The 9,542-nt window shown below is 52.2% G+C and overlaps 1 protein-coding gene across 5 annotated transcripts in view; it reads right to left on the reverse strand.

Moving 5' to 3' along the window:
* The window catches only part of HAS3 (hyaluronan synthase 3), a 21,005-nt gene extending 11,745 nt beyond the window's left edge, over positions 1–9,260 (reverse strand). The window contains exons 1-2 of one of the 5 annotated variants that reach the window (XM_055298449.2): positions 8,038–9,260; positions 1,566–1,668 (exon numbers count right to left, since the gene is read on the reverse strand). The gene's annotated coding sequence lies outside the window, so the exon portion shown is untranslated. Of the gene's footprint in view, positions 1–1,036; positions 1,232–1,565; positions 1,895–8,037 lie in introns of those variants that run through there. The other 4 variants (XM_063611633.1, XM_055298452.2, XM_055298446.2 and 1 more) reach the window with 4 other exon arrangements.
* Positions 9,261–9,542: the final 282 nt, after the last annotated feature.

Here is a 9,542-nt window from a genome sequence, read left to right on the forward strand (position 1 = left end):
CCCGGTGTCGCTGGCCCTCTCCTTCCCTGGGCGGGACCCCTCCCCCGCAGGAATTAGAGGCATTACCCAGGTTACTACTCCCACCCCCAAATAGAGGCCCCCAAAATGTTCCTCAACCAGATACCCCACGTGCAATCAGGCGCTGGTGCAGGCTGTGGTCGAAGTTCTCCTGCCCAGACCTGGGGCGGGGGGCTGTGTCACCCCAAACCGGCAGAGGCTGTGGGGTGATCCTACAGCCTGGACCGCCTCCTCCTCATGCCCTTCACTCATCCACGGGAGCCCAGCCCAGGCAAACTAACGCGCATTCGGCTTTCAAGGGCACAAGGTTGGGGGCGCTCTCAAGTCCGGCTCCCAGGGCTACGGAAGGAGAACCCCCAGTCAAGGACGCACGCTTCTCCATCCAGCCTCCGAAACTTTGAGGGGCTGCTGGTGTGCAGCGTCCCTCCCGCTGACAGGTGCGCCCCGCGGCAGGGCCACACGCGGCGGCATGGAAACTTGTGCGCCCAGCGGGGCTCCTCCTCTTGTGCCCGGCCGCCCTCCGGGCCCCTCCAGGCCGGCCAGGGTAGGGGAGCCCAGTCCCCCGGACACGTGCTGCCGCGCGGCCCGGCCAACCCGCAGGAACGTGGGCGCCTGGTACCTTGGTGCCCGGACAGGTGCGAACCCCCGGCAGGTCGTAGGAGGTGCGGGGGAGGGGTACCCCAACCAGCTGGGAGCCCCGCACCGGCGTCCGCCTCCTAATTCATTCACAAAACAGGAGCCGCCGGGGAGGAGGGAGGCGAGGCTGGATGAGGAGAGGATGCAGGAAGAAAGGGAGGAGGGGTCAGTGGGGAAGGGGCTGCGGGAACGGCCGCCGGGAAGCCCGGGGCTGCCGCCGCCCCCAACCCGCCTCCCCGCGCCGGACGCGGCGCCCGCAGGGCTGGGAGCTGGCCGGGTGCGGGGGTCTCGGGGAGAGGCACCCCTGCCTCCCGGCGCGCCCCGGCCTCGGCGCAGCCCCGCGCGGCCCGCCCCTCCTGTGTGCCGGCCGGCCCGCGCTCACCGTGCCGCCGGCTGCCGCGCTCCGGAGCTCAGCAGGCCCGTGGCGGCTCCATGCCCCTCCTCCCGCTCCGCTCCGCGCCGCCGCGCGCTGCGACTGCTGCCTGCCCAGCCGAGCCGCCCTTAAGTACCCGGCGCGTGCCCGCCAGGAGAGGCGCCTCCCCCGGCCCTGGGGCCGGGAAAGTTGACCAGAGTGGGAGGGCCCCCGAGGGCGCACCCCCGACCCCGCGCGGTCCCAGGGAGCGCCATGAGCCGGCGCTCGGCGGGGACGCCTAGTCTCGGGTGGACGCAGCTCCGGCTCACAAGACTCGCAGCCCCTGCGCCCTCTCCGAAGCTGGGTTCCCCTAGTGGCGCCGAAGGCCGCGCGGCTCCGCAATCGCCCTGGGACCAGCTGACAAGGCGAGACGGTCATTGGGCTCAACCTAGAACCTGAAGGGTCGTTAACTTTCCAGATACCACGCAGGGACTTCCAAAATTGTTACTCTCCCTCTCCGCCCCCACGCCCCGCTCTCTAACCCGCAAAACCTACTCACCTTGCAAGGAAGGCGAGCTGAGAGCACTCTTCCCCGACTTCTGCACGCAAAGGGGCCGTTCGCTGTCTAGGGGGCTCCCTAAAGCCGAGGCAGCAAAACCTTCCTGCTGGCAAGAAAGAAGCGCAGAAGAGAATTGTCAAATGTAAAAAGGCTGGTCAAAGAAGGTGTTAACAATTGTGACAGCTTAGCTTTGAATTCCGCAGTGGGGCGCTGATGACTTTAAGGAGGTTTGCAAAAGCTGCAAATGGTTTTGTAGGAACCTTGGAGGTTCCGGTGTCTTAAAGCCAAAACAATTCCTCCTCTTCTTTTTCACACCTTTATTTCCGACATCCATGACCTCCTAAATTCCCAACTGACCTTATCACCAGTAGTTTTAAGGTCCCTAAAAGATGGTGCTAGACTCGAGTAAAGTGAGATGAAGTGAGTTGGGGTGCACTGGGGTGGGGTGAGATCGAGGAGTGGGGAGAGTTGTTACCAGAGACAGAAGTTTAGAACCAGCAGAAGGCGCTGAGTTTTTACATCTCAGGAAAACTTGAGGCCGGGCGCGGTGGCTCACGCCTCTAATCCCAGTACTTTGGGAGGCCGAGGCGGGCGGATCACGAGGTCAGGAGATCGAGACCATCCTGGCTAACACGGTGAAACCCCGTTTCTACTAAAAGTACAAAAAATGAGCCGGGCGTGGTGGCGGGCGCCCGTAGTCCCAGCTACTCGGGAGGCTGAGGCAGGAGAATGGCCTGAACCCGGGAGGCAGAGCTTGCAGTGAGCCGAGATTGCGCCACTGCACTCCAGCCTGGGCGACAGAGCAAGACTCCATCTCAAAAAAAAAAAGAAAAAAAAAACTTGAAGAGAAATTATAATTAATAACTAGTTTTTTAAAAATGAGTGGCCGGGCGCCATTGCTCACGCCTGTAATCTCAGCACTTTCGGCATTACTGGCACCATGCCTGTAATCCCGGCTACTCAGGAGGCTGAGGCAGGAGAATCACTCGGACCCCGGAGGTGGAGGTTGCAGTGAGCTGAAATCGCACCACTGCACTCCAGCTTGGGCAGCAGAGCAAGACTCCGTCTCAAAAAAAACAAAAACAAAAACCAGTTTACCTGTTTTCCAAATACACCTGATATAATTTCTATCACTTCTTCCCAAGCTGCAACAAATTTATAGGCACTTGAGCTGCAGTCTATAAACTTCTCCTCTCAGAAGTTTTAGGGGCTCAGGGACTTGCCTGCCCACCATTGCTCAGTCTGGGCCACAGAGCTCACACCTCAGTCCCCGCAGGCAAGCAAAGACCCAGGCACACCTACTCCACACAATCCCATCTTACATTATTGGCCAGGCACAGTGGCTCACACCTGTAGTCCCAGCACTTTGGGAGGCTGAAGATGGAGGATCGCTTGAGGCCAGGAGTTCAAGACCAGCCTGGGAAACAAAGCGAGACTTCCCCCATCTCTACAAAAATTAAAATTAAAAAATTAGCCAGGGCCGGGTGCAGGCTCACGCCTGTAATCCCAACACTCTGGGAGGCCGAGGTGGGCGGATCACGAGGTCAGCAGTTAGAGACCAGCCTGGCTAATATGGTGAAACCCTATCTCTACTAAAAAATACAAAAATTAGCCAGGCATGGTGGCATGTGCCTGTAGTCCCAGCCACTGGGAAGGTTGAGGCAGAAGAATCGCTTAAACCCAGGAGACGGAGGTTGCAGTGGGCCAAGATTGTGCCACTGCACTCCAGCCTGGGCAACAGAGAGAGACTCCATCTCAAAAAAAAAAGGAAAATAAAAGAAAAAAAAAAAAAACATTAGCCAGGCATGATGGAGTGCACCTGTAGTCACAGCTACTCGGGAGGCTGAGGCAGGAGAATTGCTTGAGCCCAGGAGGTAAAGGCAGCAGTGAGCTATGATCAAACCACTACACTCCAGCCTGGGTGACAGAACAAGACCCTGTCTCAAAAACAAATTCCTGGACTCCAGCAGCCCTTCTGCCTCAGCCTCCCTAGGAGCTAGTCCTATAGGCATGCTATCCAGCCCAGCTGCCAATGTGTTTTGAACTTCAGATGGCCTGAGGGGCCCTACCAGAGCCATTCCTACTTACACAAAGATGGAGAAGAAGCCTTAGGTTGGTGGAGGGGAGGGCTCTAGAGTCTGCCAGTAAGCCCTAGTGTCTTCATCCCAGAGATGGGATTGCTAGGTGGACTGATAGGAAGTTTGAAGAGATTGACTGAAGGTAAGTGCTCAGTAAGTGTTAGTTAACCTGAGAGCATCATCCTTTGCCCATGCCACGGGTTCTACATGGCCATCCCTCTAGAGCACTCAGTGACAGCAAGTTCAAGGATCAGTGTTTGAATAAAAGAAAACTGCCTGGCCGGGTGTGGTGGCTCACACCTGTAATCCCAGCACTTTGGGAGGCTGAGGCGGGTGGATCACCTGAGTTCAGGAGTTCGAGACCAGCCTGGCCAACATGGTGAAACCCCATCTCTACTAAAAATACAAAAAATTATCGGGGCGTGGTGGCGGGCACCTGTAATCCCAGCTACCCAGGAGGCTGAGGCAGGAGAATCACTTGAACCCAGGAAGCAGAGGTTGCAGTGAGCTGAGATCGTGCCACTGCACTCCAGCCTAGGCAACAAGAGGGAAACTCCATCTCAAAAGAAAGAAAGAAAGAGAAAGGGAGAGAGAGAAAGAAGGAAAGAAAGAAAGAAAAAGAAGAAAAAAAGGAAAAGAAAGAAAAGAAAGGAAGGAAGGAAGGCAGGAAGGAAGGAAGGAAAGAAAGAAAAATGTCTTGTCTCTGTTGCATTATGAACCCCGGAGCCCTGGGCTACCTCCTGCACACCCAGAGGTATGACAGACCCCTGGAGTTGCTGCAGACAAGGATATCTCTGATCCTTCCTCCTTCCCAGATTTGCAATCTGCAACATCAGAGAAAATAAGCAGGGGCTTGGCAAGGGCAAAAATGAGTGCATCAGCCTGGTGGAGAGCAAACACTCCATTTAGAGGCTCATCTCCCTGTGGAGGGAGGGCCTCGTGTGGCCAAGTGCTCTGTTGTCAAGAGAAGCCAGAAATCCAGATTTTGTATGTGAAATCTCCTAATTTTTTTAAGCATTGGTAATTCAAATGTTGAAGGAAACACACACACACACACACACACACACACACACTCCGCAGGCCAGACATAATGTGTCTGAGTCATATCCAGCCAACTGGCTACTTGTAAGTGACCTGTTTAGAAGCCCAAGGAATGGAGAAGCCACTTTGGAAGGATCCCTTCTGTCCTCACTCAGCAGCAACATGACTTCTCTGGGTGCAAGTTTGTCTCCCTGGGGCTGGGCCAGGATCATCTCATGCCTAGTTAGTTTCTTAGACTCCAACTGTGTCCCAAGGCTTATTGCCCTTCTCAAACCGCCAGCTCCACGGAGTTTTTCAGGTGGTGGAGCTGGTTCAGCACAACCTCACGAGTCCATTAAAACCTCCTAAACCAACAGTGGGTCCAGGTAGAACCTCATGAGGACAACAAACACCCTGCCCGTACCAATTAATTGGCTTTGCCCCCTAAATGGCCTGCCCTAGGGAGCACTCTTTTTCTGAACTGCAGGGCCAGGGACCTGGTGTTATCAGGCAGATAAGAGAGTCTTTACCTTTATGGCAGTCTATGCCAGGGAGGATTTTCCTGTAATTAGCATCCAGTTTGTGGTGTCCTATTTGCATTCATCTCTTCATGGGGAGGTGGGGAAGGGTTTCTTTAAGGGGCTGCTACAATCAAGCTCGAGTTTATCTCTGCTTACCACTGGGGATTTAGAAATAGGGCTAATTCCACACCCAATCACTTAAAAACATGAATTCAGATGTTGCTGAATTGGCTTTTCCACAGGTTCCAGAGGATAAGCCTTCCTATTTGGCTCAGTAGTAGAAGATTCATGCTGCACTTACAACACTCATTTAACAAACACTGAAGCCCTGCTCTGAGTAGAGAACAGTGCTTTGGCACCTGGAGATCTCAGGCTGGTCCCTGCCGTCTAGAACGTTACCCATTTTGAAGACAAATGTGCTTGAGAGTACAAGTATAGGCCGGGCGCAGTGGCTCACGCCTGTAATTCCAACACTTTGGGAGGCCGCGGCAGGTGGATCACAAGGTCAGGAGTTTAAGACTAGCCTGGCCAACATGGTGAAACCCCGTCTCCACTAAAGATACAAAAAATTAGCCGGGTGTGGCAGCGTGCGCCTGTAATCCCAGCTACTTGGGAGGCTGAGGCAGGAGAATCATTTGAACCCGGGAGGCGGAGGTTGCAGTGAGCTGAGACTGCGCCACTGCACCCCAGCCTGGGCGACAGGGCGAGACCCCATCTCAAAAAAAAAAAAAAAAAGAGTACAAGTATAAACTGTACAAGGCAGTTTATAATTAAATATTGATGAGAGAATCCAACGTGAAAAGTTTGAGGATTTCAGGAAAGGTCTCTGTGAGCTGGAACGGGCTGGGCAGAGTTTCATGGGGAACCTGAGCTGCTGTGTAGAAAGGGAAAAACATTTTAGGTAGGAAGGATAGTTTAAGTACAAGGCCAGGTGTAGGAATGGGGGACGTGTGTTTAGAGGACAGCCAAGAGAGGTCAGGGTGGAAAAAGAAATCTACGCTAAAGTTCCACCAGCCTGACCAACATGGTGAAACCCATCTCTACTAGAAATACAAAAATTAGCCAAGCGTGGTGGCACATGCCTGTAATCCCAGCTACTCAAGAGGCTAAGGCACGAGAATCCCTTGAACCCAGGAGGCGGAGGTTGCAGTGAGCCGAGATGGTACCACTGCACTCCAGCCTGGGTGACAGAGTAAGACTTTGCCTCAAAATAAGAAATAAAAATAAAAATAAAGGAGCTTCCAGCAGGACCTGCTGTGTAGGAAGTGCCTGTTACCCTCTAGCTGCTATGAGGAGGAGGATGCTAGGGCCGGAGCGGAGGACCTGGAGTGACCAAATAAGGAGTTTGAATTGTATCCAGTAGGTTATGGAGAATTACCGAACATGTCTGAGCAAGATAGGAGTAGACTGCAAGTGCTGTTTGGGGAAGGTTGGGCTGGCAGCATTTTGGGGTAAGGACTAGGAATGGGGTATGGGAGATCTGTTAGGAGGCAGATGGAACAATAAAAGGCTGAGGAGAAGCCGCGAATGAGAAGTGTGGGTGCTGCCTTCTGGAGGTGGAGGTGAGCGCAGGCAGTGACAAGGAATAATACTAAACGAGTGCCTTGCACACCAGGAATAATCCTCCAACACTGGAGGCATAACCAAGAGAAAAGTACTTGACAGTGCGGAGAGTTCAAGGGGCCTTTCTCAAAGCTTTGTCAGGTTGGAGGTAACTGAAGCTGACAGTTCCACAAAGATTTCACCTTTCAATGAAATTTCAAATCCAAACTCACGAAATGCTCAAATATCCTGCACCTGTAACTTCTCTGTCATCGCCAGTGCCGGAAGCTGCAGAGCAACCCTGCCAGGACCCAGGTGCTCCTTCATCGTCCCACGGTTCTGCTCCGCTGTCTCCTAGTGAGTGGCTTGAGCAGGGGAGGCGGGAGGAGGGGCATCCGAGCTCTATAGGCTGCCCCCTCACCCTCTGCCCTTACGCTTCACTGCTCCTCCCTGGCATCCAGCCCATCACATCCAGCAAAGCAAAACAGAATGCAGGATGGCAGCCAAGCTACCCAGGCTGCCTCCAACCCTCCAAGTTTCATCCCCATCCACTTTCCCTGGGCTGACCACCATGAAAACCTCTTGAAGCTAAGGAGGGCCAACTGAAAATGGCTCCTGAATAGCAGCAGGTTATGTTCCCCCAGCTGCCCAAACAGGGTTTTCTCTTCAAGGCGGCTTCAGCTGCAATGCTAGTTAATACATAATTCAAAGTGGAAAGTGTGTGCCTTGACTACAGCAAGGCAGCTACTACCAAACAAAGTTATTCTTTCATAACTTTCCCCTCTTACTGACAAGCACTCTGTAATCAGGACCATTTCCAGATGCTATGTTTGAAGAAGCAGGCTTAAGGACTTTCCTGTGCTGCCGTTAGAATGGTTCGATTTTAACTCCAGTCTCTCTCTCCTTTGATGGAAGAATTGTTTCATTTCAAATTAAGGGGCCTCTGCTCTGCTGGAGTCAAAGCGGTCAGTCCCTGCTAAGGGGCCAGGTTCTTTTATGCTGGCTTGAAGGTCAGGATTAGGAGGGGCACACTAGACTGATAACCGAGTATCAAATCAGACCTGGAGATGCTTTTCTCAGAATCCTAAACAGAAAAAGCTCTTCCCAGCCATCTTTCTTTTCTCTCCCTCCCCTAGGTGAGTGCAGAAAAAAAAAACCCAGAAGGCAATTTTCAACACTTATCTATCTTTTTGGTGGAATATTGTGCAGCTACTAAAAAATATGTTCATGAAGACAATGGAGGAATACTCCAGACACCTATGATGCAGTGTTAAGTAATGAACAGGAGACACAATTGTTATGTATGCATACCTGCATTTACGCTGTTGTTTTCTTTAAAATTGTATGAATTAGGCTGGGCGTGGTGGCTCACGCCTGTAATCCCAGCACTTTGGGAGGCTGAGGTGGGTGGATCATGAGGTCAGGAGATCGAGATCATCCTGGCCAACATGGTGAAACCCCACCTCTACTAAAAATACAAACATTAGCTGGGCGTGGTGGTGTGCACCTGTAGTCCCAGCTACCTGGGAGGCTGAGGCAGTAGAATCGCTTGAACCCGGGAGCAGAGGTTGCAGTGAGCCCGGGAGCAGAGGTTGCAGTGAGCCGAGATCGTGCCACTGCACTCCAACCTGGCGACAGAGCAAGACACCATCTAAAAAATATATATATATATGAATTAAAGGCAGGTGAGAAGTTCACCCAAATATCAAGGTCAGGTTTGATCATTAAGATCAGGTTTAGGCTGGGCACAGTGGCTCACACCTATAATCCCACTTTGGGAGGCAGAGGCAGGCAGATCACCTGAGGTCAGGAATTCGAGACCAGCCTGACCAACATGGAGAAACCCTGTCTCTACTGAAAACACAAAATTAGCTGGGCATGGTGGCGCATGCCTGTAATCCCAGCTACTTGGGAGGCTGAGGCAGGAGAATCACTTGAACCTGGGAGGCGGAGGTTGTGATGAGCCGAGATTGTGCCACTGCATCCCAGTCTGGCCAACAAGAGTGAAACTAAAAAAAAAAAAAAAAAAAAAAATCAGGTTTAATAATATATTAATAGGTTTGATATTAAAATCAAGTGGTAGAACAATGGATTCTTTTTCCCTGAAATTTCTATTAATAAGTAAAACAATTTTGTGATAAAAAGGTATTTTAAAGCCAGGCACAGTGCCATGTGCCTGTCGTCCCACCTACTCAGGAGGCTGAAGTGGGAGGATTGCCTGAGTCCAGGAGTTTGAGACCAGCCTGGACAACATAGAGAGACCCCATGTTGTAAAAAAAAAAAAAATGAAGATAAATTCTGAGTCCACAGGATTTCCTTATAAGCCGGGGCAGGGTGGGGTGCAGTCTCTATCATATATGGATTCATGTGAAAAAGGTTTCACAACCTCAATTTACGATGAAAGCAGTAAATAAAGTGGGAGGGCCAGGATTTAGGATCACTGGTAGCCAAAACCGGAGTGATTTCCTTTATTTAAATTCCTCCCACTAGGTCTACCACGGAGGCCAGAAGCAATGTGGGGGCTGGACGTGGTGGCTCACGCCTGTGGTCCCGGCACTCTGGGGGGCGAGGCGGGTTGATCACTTCGGGCTAGGAGTTCGAGACCAGTCTGGCCAACTTGGCGAAACATGAAGAATACAACAGACAAACCAACCAACCAACTCAATGACAACAAAACAGGTCTACCCTGGAGTCATACTCTAATTTTTTCTATTTTCCTCCCTTTCTGATCCTTTATCCCACTTTCTTTTTCTTCCTCTTCCTTCTCCCTCTTCTTTGTCAAATAGAGGATTGAGTTATTATCACTGATCCATATA

Source organism: Symphalangus syndactylus, chromosome 11, assembly GCF_028878055.3.
Source record: "Symphalangus syndactylus isolate Jambi chromosome 11, NHGRI_mSymSyn1-v2.1_pri, whole genome shotgun sequence".
Classification (NCBI taxonomy): Eukaryota; Metazoa; Chordata; class Mammalia; order Primates; family Hylobatidae; genus Symphalangus; species Symphalangus syndactylus.